A 23812-nucleotide genomic window follows, 5' to 3' on the forward strand; every position below is an offset into this window, starting at 1 on the left:
ATGATAATAGCTCAAGTGGGAGACTGCTATGAAAAGATTAAGAACAAGTTTCTATTTGCAGTTCTAATGGAAGCTTCAATAAAAATTGCTTTCAGAAGTTGCCTGTAGACTGCTTTGCAGTTGGACTTCAGTATACCATTGATTGATTGAATTCATTGTGATGAATATTTAGTGCTTTGAAATCCGATTGCAAGATGGCTCAGACACTTAGGTGAAGCACCTGAGGGACTCCAAGGCTTTTGTCTCTCCTGATGTGCTTGCTAGCATGTCTACACCAGCCAGGACTGTGGTCCAGAGGGAGCAAGGTCTGCATGGTGAAACGTCACCTGATGTCCACACTCCACATTCCACGAGCTTTTACTTTGGATTAATTCTTATCTGATTGAGAAATGCCCAAGACTGAGCAAAGTGTGCCAGAGAGGGTGCAGTACTGGTGAATTTGCTGTTTTACATACAGCCTGAGCTGCCCTCTACACTGCCACATAATCCAGGAGAGCAGTAACAGAAAATATGTATAGTGGTATCAGTAAAGCTCATCCTTAAAGTATCTATGTCTCTTGTAATAATTTTTTCTAAGTCTGCTAAATGTCAAGATGTCAAATCATATACAATGCAGCTCACACTATTGTCATATGTTTCTTGGCCAAGCCATCTGGGCTGAAATTCCAATCTTAATGAGAATTTTACACTCTGGTCAGGGCAAAAGTTAATTTCTGGCATATTATTCTCCTTTTTCTGCTTATATTTTCATTTAAGCTGTGATTAAAAAAAAAAAAAGTGCAAACAACTATAGATCTTCTGCAGTGATTTTCTTACCAGATTTCAGGTCACTCCTAATTGACAGCATTTTAGGGTATTTTGTTCACTTTTAAATAATCATTAAGCAGATCAAGTAAATCAAACAGAACACTTCAGCAAGGAATTTAGTTTTTAGGTCTTTTAAAGAGAAAAATAAAAAATTTTTTTTTTTTTGAAAGATTGATCAAAATACCTTTGGGAAGGTAAAATTATGTATTAAACAAATTCCTAATGTGTAAATAATTCAAATGTCACTTATAAAAATCTGTATTGGTTTTATCTTTCTTTAGTCTCCAGTTATTTTTATATTTGGCATCTGTCATAATTGTCTTAGCCTTTGATGGAGGCTGTCATAACTACAGGCTTAAAACTCATGCTAATATATTAGTCGCATTTGGCTAATACAGCTTGTTCAGCATTTCACAACATTGGTATCTAAATGTACTGAGAATTAAATAAGAGAATAAGTTTGCAAAGGCTAAGGTGTCTTCTGAAGGGCACTGAAAATCTTCCAGTAAGGCTGCATTTAAAGTTTTGGTCTAACTCAAAATATTGGAATGTTTCTCTTTTTCTGCTCAGATCTGCTCCAGTAGGTAAGTACCAAAGGAAATGTATTGGAAATAACTCCAATGGTGAAACTGAGCACAAAGTGTCTGAATTATGCTAAGAGATAAGCAGGTATAAATGTTGGGTATTAAATAATTCAATATTACTGACACATAGGCGTTCCTCGTCAGAGACAGCCAGACAACAGGAGGATTTTTCTGTTAGAAAAATAGGCACCCAAAGCACCCTGGGGAATCCCTGCATTATACTCAGAATCTTAAAGCAAGCTCACAGGGCCAAGTCCCACAGTAATTTTTATGATATTCGCTGCAAAATGCTCAGGTTCCACAAAAAAAAGATGAAACATCTTGCTGAAGGAAATTTGGATGTCTCTTTAGCTAGGTGATAGCTAAGGGCAGTTCAGGTCCCCTTCATCTTCCATTTTGGAGGGATTAATAAGAGAATGTAAGATTTTGTCCAAAAGCAAGGTTGGCATCAGTGTCCTATTCTGAGGTTTTATTACACCAATCTTAATTGTAAAACAGAGATAATAATCTCCAGTATAAATCTTGGTTCTATTTGCTTTGCAATGAAAGATGAACATTGTCTTTGAGTTTAGAGTTGAAGGATCAGACTTAACAGCACTTCTGCAAGCACTCAGCAATTACAGGATCAGCTTGTCTCAAGGACTGACCATCTGCCTGGTAAGACCTAGAACACAAATTAACACCATTCACTAAAGAGAACGACTTTACAAGACCTTGGCTAAATAGCACCATAAATTTTTGGCATGTGTGAGGTTTTCTGTTTTTCTGAGGGGGATGAGAGAGGTATACAAAATAGTGGAAAAAAAAGACAAAAACAAGCAATATTTAAATAGTGATATGAGCTTAGCAGTCCTCCCCAGAGATTCCTCCTTTTACTTTACATTTGAATGACTCTAATCACCTCTGGGATGGCTTCTTAATGCATATTTCTATTTTGCATCAGGAAGGGAAAACATATAAATAAAAGGTGGAGAAAAGGCTTATCATTTGAACTAAATAATGAAAGAAGGAGCACTGTGAATAAGAAAGAAAAAAATGCACCAAAAAGAATATTAAATCAGAGATGATGACATGATAAAAACATAAAACTTGAAGGTTTTATTATTCATCACTTACTGTTATGGAAATGTATTCAGTGGCTCTAGTATGATGCATGCAAATCCTCAACCCATTCTTCTGACATTCAATATCTGCATGATTTTCATTAACCCCACCTTTTTAGGTCAGCTTCAAGTGTTTCTATAGTCATATTTAAACTAAAAAACAGAGAGAGAGAAAGAGACTGAAGTGCTCCTACTGTAATCTGGCATGATGGGAGCTGTTACCAGAAGCCATGGATGCAGGAACTGAGATCTGCTGTTGTTGTCCAAATCTCCTGGTGGTAAAGTGAGGAGGCATGAAACTGATGCCACGTGTAATCAGCTTGTAATTAATTTCTTTGGTATTTTGTCTCCCAGTCCTCTAGCCACATAGTTCCTTATCCTTGGAGGGCTGTAGTGGGACTGTAGCTGGGAAGTGCTATTAGTTTCCATCTGCACAAATTTTCTGAATGTCTCTGTTAGAAGGACAGACGTCCCTGCACTGCCATATTTCAGGAAGCAGGGAGTTTCATTGATCAGCTCCAGGGACATTACCCAGAAACAGGATTCACTGCCATTTCTGCTGAGGTCCTAGCAGCATGTTTTTGTCCTGAATTCAAACAGTTTGGATTCCTATGTGGTTAAGGCTTATGCTTGGTTTTGAATGGAATTCACATTCATACCTCTGTGCTGAAATGCATTATTGACCCAGGACAATGGAGAGAGTTACTGCATTTATGTGAATCACAGCACCACAATGAACCTCCCCAAAAGAATTTATCCTAGAGCTTGTTCTATGGTTTTGCTACTAATATGTTATTACCATTCTTAGAAAGCCCCACATACTGTCATTCTCTCTAGCCTCTCACAGTGTCACTCACCTGCTTGTAGGAATACTTAATTTTGACAAAAACATTCTAAATATATTCTAGAGGAGCAATTGCATTTCCTGAATACTTCTCAGATGCTTATGGCCTTTAGTCTCAATGCATAGTACAATACAGTGCTGGAACTGTAGTTTCTGGGAAATGTCAAGTCAACAGTATGGTCAAAGCACTGAAATCCTGCCCAACAGGAGACACTGAAATTTCAGAAAGTTGCTCCTACCCACCTTGAATTAGGATGAAAACTATTTTAAGACTCTTCACGAATCTGAACATTTTGCAAATATTGCTCAAATTAAACACATCCTTTTGATGATCTAAAGACTACTGAAAGGTTATATTGATAAAGTTGATAGCAATTTATGACAAGGGTCTCAGTTTTGCACAGATTCCTACAGAATGCTTCATCTGAGATCCAGAAACTTGTAAATGTTAAAATTTATTCTAAAAAGATGGTTTCATTAAAATTGATTTTTTTTGTAAACTACATGATAATTTTTGGTGCTAAAAAGCAACATACTACTAGTGCTAGAAAGCTCAGTAGTCTGAAGTGTGCCCAAGTACTTATTATTAATTTATGAATACAGAAATTATATAGGCACTTGTTCCTGTAAAAATGCCTGTGAGAATATAATATACCTATATTTCTTATCTTTTCCACAGTGAAAAAGAAAACACAATGTGGAAGAATTGAATAATATAATCAGGAAAAAAATATAATTAAAATATATTGTGCTGTGTGGAAACAGAAGTTTGGTGTTTTACAGCTATCCATGTGTGGCTGTAAGCCAGGAGAAGTGAGAGAAGCTGAAGAACCCATGGTGTCCTCCATAGGCTGCAGTGGGAATATCTGCTCCATCGTGGTGCACTATGGGCTGCAGGGGAGCAACCTGCTCCACCATGGTCTTTTCCTTGGGCTGCAGGAGAATTCCTGCTCTGCTGCTGGGGGCACCTCCTTCCTTTCCATGTCTGAGCCTGGGTTCAGCAGGATGGATTCTTTTGCATTTAAATGTGAATATTTAGAATTAAACCAAGACAAGGACACTCCACTTTACTGTCAACAGCTCTTGGAAAGAGCTTTAGGAGCCTGTGAATACCAGCTAAGGTCTGAGTCCCTGTGAGAAGCCTTACATGTAATTTAACATTTAAAATGCTAGGTGAGTGGAGTGGAAAAATTGTAATTTTCATTCGGAGGAAAAAAAATCAAAGAGCCAAATTTCTTTCAAGAATGTTTCTGGTTGTCTGCACATATGATTAGCTAATGACTGAGTCTATGGAGCAAGCAACATATTAAAACAGAAAATGCACTGCATAACACTGTGCATCTGTAAGTGGCATGAGTAAGAATATAGTACAGTTAGCACTGACACAGCAACACAAACACATAATGTAGGTCACTAGACCCATTTTAAGAATAATAATCTCTTAACTGAATATGTAGATCTTGGCTTTATTATTTTTAAAAATTATTTCTTTTTTTTTTTAAATAATCAGGATATGGTTCATAAATTCAGCACCTACATCCAAACTTCTTGGTGATCCTCATAAAACCCTGGACTGTTTCTGAGTTTCCAAAATAAATCAGGTTCTTTGGCCATGATTAGGACATGGCTGGTTAAAAGCAGACTGGAATTTCAGTGCTAGCTTTTTTGATGACTTTTGCATTTTATATAATGGCTATTTATCTTTAAATCCAAAAATTATGATTTTTGCCTTGATCTTGGAGCAAAACTGCCTGAAGATGGTGTAGGTTTGAGAACCTTGAATGAAAAGATTCACCTCCTCATAGCACTTCTCAGTCCCTGGGGAGTGGTAGAATTTGGAAGTCAGTCAACATTGCCTGCTGGTTAGGCTTTTGTAGCTCTTGCCAGCCTTCACAGATACCAACATTTAGCTGTCATCAGCCTTCACACAGAACAGGTGACTGCTGAGGGTTGCCAATGCCCCTGCAGGGAGTGAGTCCCTGTCATATTGCACAAACAACCTGACAAAAGCAGCATTTGGAAGAGTCATGAAGATCTGGACAAGAAGGTGGGATCACTGATGTACCTTTTCTTTGTCTAAACAAACAAGCATTTTTACTTCTTTTAAAAATAATACATTCTTCATGTTTTTGCTTTGCTTTAGGTATAAATAACTAAGAGCTATTTTACCTCTTACCTCTAGCTGTTTTGATACACAAAATCATTCCAAATGTCATGACAAATTGTTGCAAGAGAAACATTTATACCACAGAAAGTTTTAGAATTATTAAAATGTGACAATTAAGCATTTTTATTTCCTAAACGAGGAAAATATATTTTAACTAGGAAATACATTTTAATGAGAACAGTCTTTCCAAATGAATGTGAAATTGAGCAAGACAAAATTTTGGTTTTGCCATGCACCATGCACCATGTGGCACCGACTTCATGCTGTCCTGTGTGCAGGTGCAAAAATATGAGTCATGAAGGCAGTTCATTGACAGCCACACTCAGACTCTCACACTGGCAATGTAATAATAAGGGGAATGAAATGTGAATAGTAAGGTAAAGATAGCCCAAGATAGCTATAATGAGCAAAGAATATAAACATCTTGGTTAAAACAAAACTGGTTCTGTGAATTTGGGAATGTAACAACAATATAACTGTGAGACCATCTTCCATTTTGGCTTCACACAGTGCTGCAGGCCATTACAAAAATGGAAATATGTCCCCTGAAAAAGCCAACTTGTTGAACAACATAGGAAGGTGTTCTTTGAAACTGGCAATATTACTGAAATTTCCACTAAGAGTCTTGAAGAAAGAGAATGAATTTGAATAGAAGTGGACTGTGACTTCCTGACCACTTGTATTGCTCCAATGTTTAGTAATGCTAAAGACTCTATTTCTTTGTCATGAACCTTTAGCAAAACAAGATGGGCCAAAACATATGGTATTTCATGAGAGTGTGACATCTGCCTGTAGTCTCCACTCTAAAGTGAGTTATTGTGGTAGTCTGTTATTTTACAGTTTGTTCTTCTGTAGTACGTTTCAATATTCCTTGTTATAGGTGCGTAATGGTTTGTTCTATGTACCCCATTGGCTTCCCTAATGGCTCAGTCCTGACTTATTTACCACAGTTTTCCCCAACAAAATGCATGTCAATCCACATGTGAATCCACCTGTATACCTCCCTTGTTCCCTTGTCTCACCCCTGTCTGTCACAGACAGCACACTCCTTTGGTTCTGGAGTGGTCCCTGTCTCTCATCCCTTCCTTGAAGCAGAATTGGATTGTAGGGTTTACTCCCTCGCCGTGTTGGCTTCTATTGGGGAGCCCTTGCCCTGCACCCCTCCCCTAATTCCTCCTGTTGGTCACAGGTTGTGTCCTCCCTGTGTTCCCTCTACCCTTTAAAAGTAGTCCCTTCAGGTTCAGGTTTGTCACTTGCTCTGCCCTGCTTTGGGAATTAAATCCCTGGGGACTCAGACAAGTGTCCTTCCCTTATTGCTGTGCCTCAGTTTCCCCGTGCTCTGTCCCCGCTGCGCTCCCCACCCGCAGCGATCACCAACACCCGCCCTGGGCTGGGCAGAGCCTCGGGGCGGCCGCTCGGGGTCTGCCCTGCGGCCAAGCGGGACAGCCAGGGAGCCTCCGTCCCTTGGCCACCGAGAGCCAGACACAAGTTGTGACAGCTGTGCTAGTAGGGGTGTTGTCAGTCTTGTTGGTTTTGTCAGACTAAAGGACAAATCTCGTTTTGTTCACTGAAAATGTCTTTTAGAAACTCAGGTTTTCAGTACCAGTGAGAGTTGTCCAGCTGCTCTTAGAATCTTGTGATATCTTCAGGTGGGCTGGCTGAATCTGCCTGTCTGTGAAACTGAGAAGTGATGTGACTTACAGTTTTCATCAGATTTAAGAAGAAAGTTATGCCTTAATTCCTTCTGTGGAATCTCTTCTGTGCTCCTGTTGATCCTCGACAAATTTTAATGGTGTCTCAATACCTGTGTAACTTCTGCTGCTACCAGAAAAAGTTCTTGCAGATGGAGACTACTGTTACAAAAAGATGCATTGAATTTCTGCTTGAATTGTCCACAGACATTCATGGAACCTTAGAATGGTTTTGGTTGGAAGGGACCTTGAAGACTGTCTGCTCCAGCAGATTCCAACCTTCCACTAGACTGGGTTGCTCCATCCAGCCTGGCCTTGGACACTTCCAGAGGTGGATTGCTTTTTTGTAGAGCATAACCACCAAAATGTTAGGCTAGTGAGTTTTGTCATCAAATATATCAAAAAAGCTCCTGGCAAAGTTTTTAAAAAATTGCATCTTTGTTAGATACTCAAAGATAGCTTTTTAACAAAGGGAAAAGCAATACAATGGTGTCTTTATATTTAAATCTTATATTCAGCCAATAGTTGCAAGGCCAGAATTTACACCTGTCTGGACGTGACTGACATTCTTCTCTACATTCTTTGTGTTGCGTACAGTGAATGTATCAGGGACAGTGAAGAGTTGCACTTAGAGTCTTTCTATACAGTATATCATAAATGTTATATAGGATTAAATTTCTTTTTACCAGTAACTTTGTTGCTGTGCTGTGCAGTTGAAACGCACTATAGATCTGTGTGAAGGACACTTTGCTGAAAATATTAGTTGACTATTGTACACAGCCAAATTGGGAACCCAGACATGTGTAACATGCCAGCAGAATCTCAACTCTGTATTTTGATGGTACTATTGATAAAGATACTATAGATGAAAGTATGCCTAGTTCTGCATACTCATGTACTCATTACTCAGTCTTCTTGTGTCATGGTTGGTTTCTCAATCAATTGAATTTGTCTTTGATGTGATATGTGGACTTGTAATTAATTTTGTATAATGATGAAATATTTTGCACAGTGGTTGTAAATAGATGAATTTCCATCTGAATTACTGGTTAAAAGAGAGGAAATAATTGTACTTTAGATATGGAATCACTATGCAAATATTGATTAAGCAGATATAGGACTTGTCTCTGAAACCATCTCTGCATTTTTTCACTGTTAAATCTTCCCAAAATTACATATTGAAATGCATAAATGAACTTTGTCCTTCTTTCTTTCCTTCTGCTTATGACAGAGACAAAGGTTAAAGATGAAATTTGAACCTAAATGCAGGATTGGAGGATTACATCCGTCTCCCTGGCATTTCAGCACTTACGGTGCTTCTACTCTGACCAGTTCCAGTACTGCATCAGGTGCCCTGTATTTCTAAAAATTATGGAACGATAAACATCACACCAGTCCTGATGGCACTTTAACACAAAATGACTGTCTGTGCTCTGCTCCTTGATGTAAGACCAAGGAGCAGGAGAGGATTAGCAACTTCAGCTTTTGACTGCAGTGAAGTAAAAGTGAGAAACTGTGAAACAGTTTCTAATGGAAAGTATGTTGAAAGGGTGAAAATGTAGATGAGGACTGGAGAGCCAAAGAGCCAAAGTTCTACAGATGTGTTTGAAATATCAAAGTCATGAAGCATGGCACAAAAATAGGGTCCTAGAGAGCTGCTCTTCCATTGCAATATGATGGCTTTTTGTCTCCAGCACATAACGTCAATGACAGCTCTAGACAGTGACTTTAGTTTTGATCAAAGCTCAGTGATAATGGGTGGCAATACAAAAAGTTATTCTGTAACGACAGTGGGAAACAGAGGTGAAGACACAGACTCAGATCTAGTGACTTGAGAGCAGGGCCAAAGTGATGGGAAGACAGCCAGAGGCCCATGAATAAACATCCTTGACATGCAAGGGAACAATAACAAGATGGTTACTGGTGATTATCTTTAGGTGTGTATTGAGGGTTCAGAGCTGCCAATCAGTTGTCATATACACGACCATGAATGCAAATCCTAATAAATTATGCTGTGTGCTATCCCAAAATATGAATAGTGAAACTAAGCTCTTTTTTCAGTTTGATTGCACAAAGAAATATTTACTGATTGATGCACTAACTGTATCCTGCCTAAGAAAAGAGGTCTCTACTGTTTTTAAATAACATCTAATTCTTTATGTGCCAAGGATTCCAACCTATCATGCAAGACTGGTGAGAAGGTAGAGTGTTTCAGACGTATATCAGAGGATGTAATAGACTACTTCTTAACTAAACCACAACCACTGTCTCATTTATTGACACCCTACTCCTTGTGTAGGAGGCAGCAGCAAGGTTTCACATCTGTAGCCAATAAGAATATCTGGGTTTGTAGTAGGCTTGTTTGGCCAGGTTCTGGTAGCAAGGGGTATACAGGAGTGGTTTCTGTGAGAAGCTGCCAGAAACTTCCCAATGTCTGGCAAAGCCACTGCCAGCCAGCTCCAAGACCCACCACTGACCATGGCCAAACCAGTTGGTAATCACAGTAATGCCTCTGTGATAATATATTTAAGAAGGAAAAAAAATATTGTACAACCATAACTGTGCTCAGAGAAGAGAGGATTTACAACATGTGAGAGGAACAGCTCTGCAAGGTCAGTGGAGAGGGAGTGGGAGGAGGTGCTCCAGGCACCTAAGCTGAGATTCTCCTGCAGCCTGTGGTGCAGAGCTGTGCCCCTGCAGCCGTGGAGGTCAGTGGGGATAAAGAGATCCACCAGCAATGGAGGAGATCCATGCTGGGTCAGTGGAAAGAAGGCTGTGGCCCTATGGGGGGCACATGCTGAAGTAGGCTCCTGGCACAGACCTGCAGGCATGTGCAGACAGGAGCCCAGATTGCCCTAGGTTTCCTAGAAGCACTTGTAACCCCATGGGGGACCCACTCTGGAGCAGCCTGTTTTTGAAGAACTGCACCCCATGGAAGGGGAGTCCCTCTGGAACAGTTTGTGAAGAACAGTAACCCCTAGCAAGGACTCTGGAGGAGTTAATGCAGTGCTATCCCCGTGGGAAGGACCTCATACTGGAGCAGGGGGAAGACTCCTCACCCTGAGGAACAGTGTGTCATGAACTCCATCCCCATCCCCCTCTGCCTCCTACAAAGCACAGGAAGGAGGAAGGAGTGGGAGGGAAGGTATTTTAAAGATTTTATGTTACTTTTCATTACCTTGCTCTGATTTTGATTGGTTATAATTTCAACTGATTTTTCACAGTCAAGTCTGTAATGCCCATGACAGTAATTGGCGAGGGATCTCTCCCTGCCTTTATCTCAATTCATTAACCTTTTGTTATGTTTCATCTCTCCCCTGTCCCATTGTGGAGGAGAGTAACAGAGTAGAATATCTCTGGTGGGTGTCTGGCATCCAGCCAGGGTCAAATCACCACAGTTTTTTCCAGTGTAGGACTGGGGTGAGAAGGAAGAAGGGAAACTTCTTGGGAGTATAGACAGAGGCATGGAATAGAATTATAGTAAAGTTCAAGTATCTCAGAGAAGTTTAGAGTACAAGCTGTTTGAAAAATGGCAAGGATCCATCTAAAATACTTTGAAACACAGGCCACAGGTGCAAGAAATACTTTTGCATTGAGAAGGAAGAAAAGCAAGGCTTTTCTCTAAACCCAAGTTGAGCCTAATCACACAAGCTATCAGAGGAAGTGCAAGTAGCAAATCAAAGGACAACACAACACTGTAGACCTTTAGATTATGTGGTGCAGAAATTAAGGATGTATTCTCTCAAGGATGAAGTAAAAGCATCTATCCTCACACCTAGACACTTCCATAAAATGCCCCCAAATTTCCTTGAATTAAGGTAAAATCCCAAAGAAGCAGCTAGTGAAAAACAAGAGCAGAGTGAGATATAAAAATAGTAAATGATGAAGGAATCCCATATCCTGAGGGTAAGATAGGTAGCGATGTTTTAACACAGATAGTTTTTTGGCAGGTAAATATGAATCCAATTCTAAGACATATTTGATGAAGTGTTAAATCTAATTTTTCATGTCTATATCCACACTTTTTAGTCACGGGACCTTAGTGTACCCCTCTGACCAGAAGGGTGAAGGTAAGGCAGCAGGAAATTTAGCCCTTCAACACCTGGAGTTCAGAATAATGCCAGCTGGTCTGTGGCTTTAGTTGTTTTTCAGCACTCAGTTTCTTTGACCCCATCAGGAGTATATGAGGACGCATTCAAATGACACTGTGATTTTCAGTGGATAATGGGAAGGCCAACTACATGTGATCAGGGTGTTTCTTCTGATTTTAGAATTAGGATGAAAGACTGAGGTCAATCCCTGAGTAGTGTGTGCAGAATATGTGAGTTTTGTTGTTAGGGTTTCTAGGAAAATAGCATAGAAAGTACATGATGGAATAATGTCCAGAGGCAATGGAGACTTTATTTCAAGTGGAGAAAGAAGAGAGGTGTTGTTGTTTTTTTTTTTTTTTTTTTTTTTTTTTTTTTTTTTTTTTATACAGGTTCTTGGAAGTAGTATCACCACTTTCAGAATAAAGATAGAAAACATCATCACTGCTGATGGTGCCAGATTTTCAAAGCTATATATATATATATATATATACTCTGGACAGATGTCTCCAGCAAGGTGAAGGGATTGCATTATATTGATATAATGCTAAGTATATTTTAAATATAATATTAGCTTTAAGCACAAAGCTATCAGCATGGGAGAAAGCATATTCAGCCATTGAAAGTGTGTCCTTGCCAGCTTGTTGGGAAATTACAGGCCTGACTCAGTATCTACTAAGCACTTACTTGTCTTTGATGGATGCCTATGTACCCCCTCATCCTGGGTAAAAGGTTGTAATTATAAATTAGTGCTATTGTCCTTCTCTCCACAGCTTTTTTCCTTTTCATTGCAAGGTGGCCTTGGGAAGGTATAAATGCAGATTTATTTTACACATTGGGTGGGAGTGGCATGAAGTATCACCTGATTTCCACAGAGATGGCCCCAGAGATACAAACCCAGGTGTTCTCAGAGCCTCCTTTAATGGGAAATCTACAATGCTGATGTTTTTGAGGTGAAAGAGGGCAACAGTGTTTCTGTCCACTCTATGTTTACTCTAAAGCAGATGCTCAGATATTGTCACAGAGAATTTGCATGAAGCTGGGTGGGCCTGATTTTCAAACAAACTCGTTCACCCATAGTTGTGACTAAGATGACAAGAAAGAGCAACTGAAAATTTGGTCTCAGTGTGTATTATATTTGCAAAGAGAAAAATAAGTCTCTGCCTTGAGCACAAGAATAACCAAGCATTTGTCATAGCTGATATTAGTGTCTGTGAGAAAGGTAAAAGTGTAGATGGAAAGAGAATGTCTAGTAAATGGAACAAATTGGACATTAGGCAGACGCCACATTATCCCTGAAACTTGGTGGATGGTGAGAAGAGGTCATAAAATTACGAGAAAATCAAAGGGCAATAACATGCTGCTACAAAGCAATATGTCTATTATACCTTTAAAAATAATCTGCTGCCTTATCTCCCAGACTCTGTGCATGTTTGGGGGGGGGGGGGGGCTATTTACAGGTTAGAGTTTGCAGTGGATGCCCATAAGTCAATGTTGCCAGCCTTAATGTTAACAAAACTATATGGCACATCTCTGGAGTGCCCTGTCTCTGGAGTGCTCCTGGGAGCAATAGGTACAGGTGCTGGTCACTGCAGAGTTAAAGCTGCTTTGGCATCTACCCATGCTTTTTTGCTAATGAACCATCTGGCTCAGTACGAGAAGTTGCTCAGCCACAAATCAGCAGTTTTGTTGCAGATGTTTGCTATTCACTGCTTAATTCCCTTACTCCCAGTTCTTCCTCCTGCCTCGCACTGCTCTCACTTTGCCATTTATCTCAGTTCTTTCTTCAGAGGTAGCTTTGATTGCAAATATACTGGTGTCTGGGACTCGCATTATAATTATGTCTTTCTACATTCAAAACACTAAGTTTCAGGATTTTGAAAGTAAAGATTTTCCCTCTTAAAGGAAGGAATGACATTTTCTGCAGACTGTGCTGTGTTACATTTCTGTTCTGGATGTACCAAGTGGAAAAAGATAAATATCACAACCTACTTTCCTCCTCTTTGAATTTCACTTCAAAAGCTAAGTATTTAAGGTCACAGACATGATGATTTTACAACAATCATGTCATCATTTTGCTGTAGAAGGAACAGAAAATGTGCTACATTCCACTACACTTTCGTAAGTTATGTATCAACCAATTCACAAATATGTACAAAGGAATCAAAATATGCCCAGGAAATTGTACTTTCCTCCTGGAAACAGGTAAATTATGGGGACTGAAGTCTGGACCTTGATGTTGGTGTAGAAGAGAAATTCTGCAAGGGAGAGATAAGTCTTGTGATCTCTACAGCAGTTTTATGAACTAAAACATCCTTCTTCAATTCTGCTCTTTATCTTCTCTTGGGGATTCCATTCATCTGCATTTTCTTTTACTTACCTATTCTTTAGCTCTGGGGGTGACATTCCATTTCCTGTGTAATTTATATGAAAATTAACCTTTCACATTGGTGCAAATCCATGTGGGTGGAAATAATATCATCTGTGAATTACCCAGTAACCAGAGGCTTTTGAACAGACCCTGGAAGCCATTCAGTAAAAACTAATTTACCATGCTTTCTTTAATAGCAGATCCTTTCCTAAATCTGAACTCCTGCAAGATATTGGTGTACTGACTCAGCATGGATTTTAGGATTTTATAAAAACCTGTTTGTCTAGAAAACTTTCATATGAAACAAAAATAATAAGAATTTTTAAACCCCCAAACTGTTAAAAAAGTAGGGAATTGTGGAAGAAAACCCAGCGCCTTAATAAATATCTCGGTGGGAGAAAACAATATTTGCAGAAGGTAGCAACTTCAGGAGGGGTTGCTTTCACTTATTTGCTTTCTTCTAGTGAGTAGTGAGTTTATGGATAGAGTCCCTCCAGGTAGGCAATCACAAAACCAACATTTTTATTCTCCTGACAGAAAATTGCATGTCTTTTTCCTAGCATAAAATGACATTTCCCCTAGAAAATTCCGATGCTTTTGCAAAAGTGGTTTTCCTTGTTAGAGTATTTCTCTGAAGAAGCATTTCTCACTGGTTTTAACAGTCTAGGAAAATTCTTGAGCAAATTCTTCTTTTTACTTACTAATTTTTAGTTAGCATGCTTCTCTGACAGCACAGTATCTCCCTGGGTAGCTTGGGGAACAGGTGGAGATCATAGTTCTTCTGTCTTCAATGCTACCAGGTTAGCATGAGGATAAGAGAGATGATTTACAGATACCTTTGATCTGGTTTTGACTTTGAAAAATTTTCCAACTATTTATTAGGAATAATAACCCCTTTCATTGCTCTCAGTAATGGCTGAAGGTGCTGGAGGGGTCTGGCCCTCATTTCTACAGGTAGAACTATCTGTTCTGACTGGTGTAAAAAAACCAAACTGAACAAATCAAGGTTATTTTGTTCTGTTTTTTCATGCCACAACTACAAGAACTTTGGATCTCTTTTCATTAAACTTTGTGCTGTCCAGTAAGCAAAGTCCATCCATGTTCTCTAAAATGCTCTACCTATTGTTAACAACTTTCCTCCCTTAAAATGTGTGTATCAGCAGCATTTACCCAGTGCATTTTAAGACTCCCTTTCAATTTGTTATATTGGACATTTCAGAGATGCCTCTTTCTGGAGATTTCTTTAGAAAGAGCTGTTAAAAGAAGGTTTCTCCCCCTCTTAAAATGCTACAGCCTTGTTATTAACAACCATGTGCTGGCCACTGCTCCTCATCATCCTCATGGAGAGTAATTCATCCTCCTAGCAGAGACTGACAGATGGCCATAATCTCTGTAACAAGAGGGAAGCTTTGAAAAAGACAGTGTGTTAGAACCTGAAAACTGCAATGAAAGAAAGCATGAGTATTGGTTTTCAGAATTTTTGGTTTTAAATTCCCAGTGATAAACCATAGCATAACTGAATGTGGATGTCAAAAAGAAACAGAACCAAGATCCTAAATCTGATATTATTTATTTTTCACATTTATATTTGTATCAGACTCTCAGTATTGCTTAAGTTGATATTTTAAAAATGTTTGTAGTCTTATGCATGAGTTTTGTATTTATCAGACCTATACTCAAAGGACCTTGAACTCCATTAAAGAACATTACTCACATAAATTATTTCAGACAACCTCTTTTGCTACTTACTGTCTTTGAATCTTTAAATGTTATTCTTATGTCAAGACAAAATGTTGTGAAGTCTGAATTCATTAATGAGGAAGAGCCTATCAACCATCTGTGAAATATTGAAGGTAAGTATTTATTGTGGTTTAAGAAAGGTGTTCCCACTGTAACACTCCAAACCATGTGGTGCTTGCTCACTCCCCCTGCCCCCTTCCTCTCCCCATGTGGAGAGCTGAATTGGAGGTACAAAAGGTATAGTCATGAGTTGAGAGAAGAAAAATTTACTGGAAACAACAATTATATATGAAATTAACATAAAAGCAACAATATTAATAAAAGGCTGTGTGAGAAAGGCCAACAATTCATACATGAAAGGCTCACCATGGGGAAACTGGCAATATGCAAACTACCACCACACTATCCTGACATGGAAGGGACCCCTTCTCCTGCCCCCAGAAAATGAGGTGAGGTGGTACAGAATAACCTCGTGTGTTTACAAAAATTAACACATCTTGGCTAGAACCAGGGCAAATTTCACTGTCCTCTAGAAAATCTGAACTGTGTGATGCTTTGGGGTACACAAATGTTCCCAATGCTCTGTCAAACAATCCCATCAAGTTGCAGCTGATAGGTGACCCCGTTTGCTTTCACGAATTGAATTGCTCTGGGATTTCCCTGGATTCAGCAGGGAAAGCATCTCTAATAAGGGTTCCTGGGAAGAATAAAGCTTACATGCTAGTATCAGCTCTTCTGCTGGAAGAGAGAAGGAGAAAGGGGAATTTCCTGCATAGGTCATAGGTCCTGAACTTGGAATTAGGCAGTGAAGACATGAGTGTTATAAAGGGATGGATGGTACTACACAGAACTTTATTTTCTGCACCTGAACTGAAATCCAACTCAGGCTTTCCTGACATCTTTCCTTCTATAAATTAGTCTTTCTTTGGGGACTAAAACCACACTTTTTCTCCATGCATGGCACACCTACTCTGTCAGATGAGGCAGGGCCTCTATCAAAAATACAAAGGCCAGTGTCCCTTTGTAGATGGTGACAGGAAAGTTTAGAGAAGGGTTTCACAGGATTTGTGTGAAATCCTGAATTTTAACTGGAAACAGAGCCTTGAGCCAGTCAGGCTGTGCAGTGCTAGTATTGTCACCAGGAATGCTGCTAGTGATTCAGTCAATTACTTGTGGCTGCTGCAAAACCAGAGGACACACTTGCATTGTCTAACTTTGGTTTCTGGGATATTAATTTTAGGAATACAGTCATCCCTTTCTAATCACAAGAGAAATGCACTTGCAAAGGCTGATTCTACACCACTCTCTAATCGCTGCCAGTGGCAGAAACCTAATGTTACCAAAATCCTAATTAAATTTCAAATGAGCCTGGGATGAACCTAGACTGCATTTGAAAGCATGATAAGGAGTAGAGATGACTTTCCAGACACTTCCAAACTAGCAAATACAAATTCAGATCTAATATCCTCTAGTTTCCCAGAAAGCAAAACTTGCTACGATGAGAGCATCAGCTACTGGAACACATCCACAGATCTCCTGCAGCACTTGATTTAGATCAATACACCATTACTGATTCCCTGTGACAGCCATACAGGAGATCTCAGATACCTTCTCTTGTCACAGATTTGAGTTTTCTCATAACTTACATTCCTCAGGAGCTACAAGGTTTCTACTAAAATGTGATTTCAGTAGAAAGGGAGATTTACTACTTACTGGCTCAGGACTGTGGACACTAAGATGGAGTAATTTGCTGGCACTTCCAATGAAAGGGAGATAAAAATAATATTTTTGTTGGTTTTCACATAATTTCAACCCAATAAACAACATATGAGAAAAGGGAGTAAGAGAGGGATTAAACCTTAGCTTGTTTCAGTTGACAAAGAGAAGGCAGGATCACAGATAAAAATCGTTATTTTCATACTCTACTGTCTAGGATAAAGTGGAGTTAAAGATTTTTAGATCTTTAGGAAATCACAAAGCAGTTTCTTCATATACGTTTGAGCAAAGTATGTCTTTAACTGTTATGCTTAACATGCTTTTCACACATTTTGACTTTTTCTTTGACTGTTCTGTCTCATTTACTTCCTGCTATTGCAATCATTCTCTTACAGACTGAGGAAGCAAAAATTGCTGGTGACTGGAAGGCTGGACATGGTTATACAGGTATGCTCTCTGTATAGATAGGTTAGTGAAGAAGGAAGTATATTTGCTATAGCTGACACTTTGTCAAAGGCTAAAGGCAGCTGAAAATAGTATTTATAAGAATATAGAATTCTTCAAAGCTGTTCCTTTAAAATCTTCAGTTGCATTCCTGAGTATTTGAGACAGAGATAAGAGTTCTTCAGCTCTGGACTGAGTTACTTCTCCCTGTTAAACAAGTTCTTGCACAAGGATGTGCTGCAACAGAGATCTGTCAATTAGAAAAATATGATGTTTTTAGCTGCTGAGTTTATCAGTTGTCTTGTGTCATGTCAGACAAACTGTTTAAATGTTTTTCCTCTTGTATTGTTTGACCAGGCAGGTGGACTACTGCTTCAGCTGCTGCTGGTGAGGTTTAGGCAGCTCCCCAAGGTGATGGATGTGTCTGTTCAGGTTGCTCTAGTGCTGTCCATGCCTAGTTCTGCTACTGAAAACAGACTCACCACTTCTACTCACTCAGATCTGCCTCCTTTCTGACTTTAGTAAGTCTTTACCTGCTCTCAGGACCTGGACATAATTTTGATAAGATTATACCAAAGAGAAATTAAAAAACTCCCAACTGAAAAGACTCTACCACATCCATTTGTTTTGTTGTTGCTTTCTAGGACAGATTTGCATGTGCTCACAGTGAAATGCACATCAAACTGAAAAAATTTCCCTTTTATGCTACTGAAAGATACCCAGCCAATCTGAGGAGCCACACAACTGCTCAGCCAAAAGGTTTGGGGTTTGCACATTTTTACACTTAAACAACACAGAGGTAACTAACTGGATGGCAATCACTGGCATTTATCAAGGTTCTTAAAGTATGGTTCAGACAATGCATGTAATGAATAAATAGAATCCCACAGAGGAAAAATCAGATGTGGCATAGACAAGAGAGGCATGGCTGGCCTCACACAGATGAATACCCATACTTATGTATAATCCAATTTGAATTTTGAATTAATTTTCCCTAGATTATGAAGGGTATGAAAGGCAAATTTGTTCTGCTGACATAAACATATTTTTGATTACTCCTTCTTTGCATGATGCTTATCTTTTAATCCTATAAATCTTTGTTTTACCCTTCCTAGTTTAGTAATTGGATTCTCAGAAGAGGTGGAAAATTGTTTCCTGCATTATTGGAAACTTTTTATTGCATTATTTCTTCGGACACTCTTTGAGGTTTTATGAAAATGGGTATGACTGAAGGAACCTGGATATCTCTGTCCTATAGATGCAAGACTGCTTTTTATATAAACACTCTGCATTTTAAGATTGTCCCCACTAGCAATATTTGATTTTTAAAGATTGCAGAAAATGGGATTGATGAAAGACCTGCTTAGAATGCACTGGGAAGTCAGAGAGTCAAAACTATCAAACACTGGAAATTCTGAGAGATGTAAGAATTAGAGGCATTTATTGTTAGAATAAGTGACACTTATAGCAATCTGTCCTTTTTTTGTGGCAAATATTCTGAGAAATAATATACTGATGAGAAATCTGTGCATCTGAGCACAGTGCACAATTACAATGATAGGGAGAATAGGACTGCTGATTCTGTGAATAACTGGTTTGGAGTTTCATTTCAAGGCACAAGTGACAGTGCAGCCTTTTCTGAATCCCAGAAGAAATGCACAAGTTCAACTTCCTTATACCCCTTTGTCCTGCTGCACAGGGGAGAGTTAATCTTATGAGTAATTTTGCACATTTTGTTACATCAACCCAACAGCTCAGACTTCTGCAAACTTTCAGACTGGGGTCAGGAATTCTTCTAATCTCATATTTAATACCATTTGTCAACCCACTGGTGCATGCTTAAGATCAACTTTAGACATTCAAATAACTTCAAAACACACATTTCTTTTCACAGGTTTAAACAAATTACTGAGAGATAAGACAAAGTATATTCTCCATTTCCCTCTTGGAAGTGCATTCCCACCACTTGTCCATGTTTCAAATGACTGCATGTGATGACTGGGTTCTGATTTAAGGCTGAAGGTTTGGTGGAGAGCTTTTGGGGTTCTCTGTTCTATGGTCTTTCTGTTTTTCCTGGTAGGCAACCCCATATTTTCTTTTACCAACCTAAACATTAACAAGGACATTTCCCTTCTTGTTACATTATATTCTCTCAATATATTTTGGATTTTGTACTTTAAGTGTACTTACATCTCTCTGATCCAAGCTGGTTGGTTCTTTAAAAAATTATCTCATATTTCATGTTTTACATCCATGGATCTTCAAGTCCAACTGTCTTTTCAATTCTGGTTTCCAAAACTATGTCAATAAAATCACCAACCTGGAAGGCTTTCAGGGAATCCACGCCAAAAGTCACCTTTAGTGAAGGACTAAGTACAAGCTTTAGTAAGATGCTATAGATCTAATAATATTTTTACGATTATTAGCTGATAATATTAGTTCTTTTGAATTAACCTGACATGACTGGTTATTAGTTATTCATAGTTATTTCAAATTCATTTTTTTATTCTAATTGAATGACAGTCTGATAATACCCCTAAAATTAATTAGTTTGTATACAGCTGACTAGTTTGGTTTCCAGAACTCCTTATTTAAATATACCTACATCACTAGACCTAGGAAAAGAGAAGTCAGAAAGGAAACAATTCCTACCAGTGAAGTCTGTGGGACAGTGGGCAACAACCATTCCCTTTGGGTGACTCTAGTTCTTTATCAAACAAGTAAGTTATATAGGCAACAGAAAATAGCAGTTGTAAGCTATGTGTGAAACCTATGAGAAGCCATGTAGATCCATTTGAAAAGATTTAGGTCAGTTCAGGCCCTTACAATACACATTTAAAGACAAAGATTAATGTCTGTAAATGGTGTATCTCATGCATTTTCATTAGCTTAAGTGCAAATATGGAAATATACACCAGAGTAGGTCTGACCCTCAGTGTTACCCACAGCATACTCCTTATTCATAGAATGCCCTCCAAAGGACAAATGTAATGTGTAATCTTATTTGATAATGTATATTCATGTCTCAGAAGATGCTGGGGAATTATTAGCCTTTGACAGACTTCCTTTTGGCTTTAGCAATTAACAGAAATGAAACTCTGAAAGTTTAAATTTCTCCTTTGGACCATGTAGCTTTAAGACTTTTTCTATAACTCCATATAGTAACAAAAAAAGACAAGCACTGAATTTTCAAAAAATTGTGCAGTGATTTAGCCAAATCCTATTGAAGTTTGGACTTTGAAAATTACTTATATGAAAATTATATCCTTGGCCTTTAGAACTCCTTTGAGAGGCATGTCCTCCCTATGTGACCATAGGGAGTTGAAGATGGAGCTGTGGAGCAGGGGTTTTTGACAATGTTTAAACAATTGGGCACAGATGTTTTAACTTAGATGGGACATATCCTCAACATGAAGAAAATAGGATTCTTTCAGTGTTGGGGAAGTGAAATTGCTGTATAAAGCAGTGTTGAGGCCCTCCAGAGGCATGGCAGGGGTCTGTGCCTTAATAACCAAACTTATTGATGCAGGAAAATGAAATGAAAGTCAGTAAATTGCTGATGAAATGGAGTTCAGTGGGTTGTTTAGTCCATTCCATGCTGAATTGGTCTCTACCATACATTATTCTCTACCTTGCCCAACTCAGGTGTAAATAATGGAACTGACACTTTTCTTGTTACATTTACAAAAGTAATGGCTTCTTTTTCTGTTCATTTGACAGGCTAAAACACATTTAAGTGGATAAAAATGATGGTAGACCAGAATTTGTCTGAATTGCACATAGAGTTCATTAAAGCAGCAGCCTCTGGTGGAAGTTTATTCATGTGTGAAGGTACCTGCAGGTTGGTCTGGATCCCTGCTGGAGGCTGAGCAGAAGTAGCTGCTGTGGGAGGAATTTGATGAAGCTGCAACCTGTCACAGTTACAGCACTGGATGTAGCAGGCATAAAACAATACTTGTCCTTACTTGTGGACTTGTTTCCATCACACAGGAGGGGGAAAGTTCAAAAAGATTAAGCAGAGCAGAAGACCTATATTAGAAATTGTTATCTAAAATCAACTGAGTCTAGGAAATCCTTATGGAAAAATCAACTGACCACAACCATTTGTATACAGATATACACACTGTAAGACTTTGCTGGTTGATTAAAGGAGATCAGAGGTGGAATTTTCTGTTCCATAAAAATATCTTGAGTAAGTGATCAAAATTCCTGTTGCTGTTGAATACAAACAGTTCTTTCAAAAAACTGTTTCTGTGGCTGGGCAAGGCTGTAGGATGGGGAGCCTGGCCCTGTTGCAGCACCACTGGGGCAGGGACTGATGTTTTGCCAGCTGCCAGTTACACTGGGTTGAATGGGGCATATGGGCTGTGCCTGCCCTTACCACCACAGCCCTGGTCCAGCCTGAATCTGCCTCCATCCCAGCAAGAAGTGCAACAGCAGGGAGGTTGTAGAAGTTTGTGTTAAAACAGTGCAGCCCTATGGTTTCAATCTTGCCTGGTGAATTACCACAAATGGGGTCCAGACCCACCTGATAGCTGCCTAATATTATAAATAAAGGCCTGGGTGTATTTTATTGTTTTGGTGAGCGCTGGCAATGTTTAGGATGTTTTTTTGTCCTAAGGAAGTCTAGCCACTCACTAATACATGGGGAGGCATTGGAAGCATGAGGTGACTCGTACTGTCTCAGATTAGCTATTAATTGCAAGGCAATCAGAAGGTATAATCAGAGGTATTTTAAGTATCTCTGGCTATTTATTATTTCTATGAGTGGCTATCAAAGCAGAGGTGACAGGCTTTTAAGCAAGAAATAGCAAGCCACCTAGAGAGAGACATATTTCACTCTCCCAGGGAAGGTTTGGAGCATTTTTGTTTCAGTCCAGCTGGCAAAGCCTTTTACTGATACTGTAACATCTGGAGGACTATCTAAATTCTTAAATGCTCTGGGACAGGGCCAGAGGATAAAGAACCTTCTACAAGGAAACACTCTTGGGGTTTACACAGTCTGGTCACCGATAAAGGTTGGACTTCATCCACATTCTAAAGCAATCTAAGAGCTTTGGAAAATGTATCATCTGCTGCCTCATCTGGAAAGCCAGGGAGACTATGGTTACTTAGACATCAAAGCAAAGAAGGCCAGGAAATTTGGGTTACCATTTTTCTAATTAATGTTTTTATCACTTTTTTTTTTTTTTTTTAATATGGTCATAGTAAATCTATCTAAGGTTCCCCACTGGTTTTAAAGAGGGAAAGAAAAAGGTTTTTAATTAGAACTGTACAGTTCATATACCTAATGAATCAATAGTAATTGAATATAATGGAAACTTCTTCAAAGCACACTTATGGAGTATAGTAAAACCTCCTTTAACAGGTTTAGTTCTATGCCAGTGACCTTTTAAAAAGATTCTTCATCATATACTCGCTCTAGTGTATAGGTTTTTCCCATGGAAAAATGTCTGGAGTTCATCCAAGTATTATATGCTTGGATATACAGTGATTTATATTGTAGTCGTGGGTATTAGGTACAGTCACAGACATACTTGTTAATTAATAGATTTCCTAAGATTGTTATCCTCTGTATGTGGTTTTATGAAAGGCTAAATGGATTATATTATCCCTACAGACTATAAAATAGCCAGTATATTTTCATTTCAATTGTTTTAACCACTACTTTAATCTAAAAGTTAAGGCTACAAAATACCTTCAGTCAGCAGACTAGAAAAAGAAATATATGAGATGAGAAGCCTTTCTGAATTAGTGGTGTCTTAGCGTTATATTAATCACATTTCCTCAGTGAAAAAAAGAGATGCATAATGAAACACACTTCTCTAGATGAAGAAATCATTGTACAAGGCAAAGTTTCTGGAGAAGATCTTTCTTTAAGGAAACCCCCACAACTACTCCCTCAAAGAAAAAGCCTTCAGGTATGGATGCAGACTTGAACCTTCAGAACTTTTTTACACATTTTTGAAGGACACAACCCTAGCAGGCTTAGGATACAATAGTTGATATTGCCTTACTGATGAAGGTGACTTCTGAATCTCACACAAAGGTGCCTTTACAGTGTCTGGCCCATCTTGGTATGGGTGCAGATATAATCTGTGCTGGCTTAGCTCTCTTTATCCTGCTGTGACTTCATCTGCACTGGCAGCTTGCAGAGAGGTACCTGCGGGGTTCACAGGGCAAAGCACTTGAACAGATCTCGGCTGGTCCTGCTCAGCCCCCTCCTACTGGAGCGCAGGCTGGAGAGGACTGGGCAG

The 23812-nt window shown here is 39.0% G+C and overlaps 1 long non-coding RNA gene across 1 annotated transcript in view; it reads left to right on the plus strand.

Moving 5' to 3' along the window:
• Nucleotides 1–23812, plus strand: part of LOC110481780 (uncharacterized) — a 106620-nt gene that overhangs the window by 18787 nt on the left and 64021 nt on the right. Inside the window, exon 2 of the long non-coding RNA XR_013339939.1 lies at nt 17507–17558. This is a non-coding gene — a long non-coding RNA (uncharacterized LOC110481780). The remainder of the gene's footprint in view (nt 1–17506; nt 17559–23812) is intronic.

The sequence above is a fragment of the Lonchura striata genome, chromosome 1 (genome assembly GCF_046129695.1).
Source record: "Lonchura striata isolate bLonStr1 chromosome 1, bLonStr1.mat, whole genome shotgun sequence".
In the NCBI taxonomy this organism is placed as follows: Eukaryota; Metazoa; Chordata; class Aves; order Passeriformes; family Estrildidae; genus Lonchura; species Lonchura striata.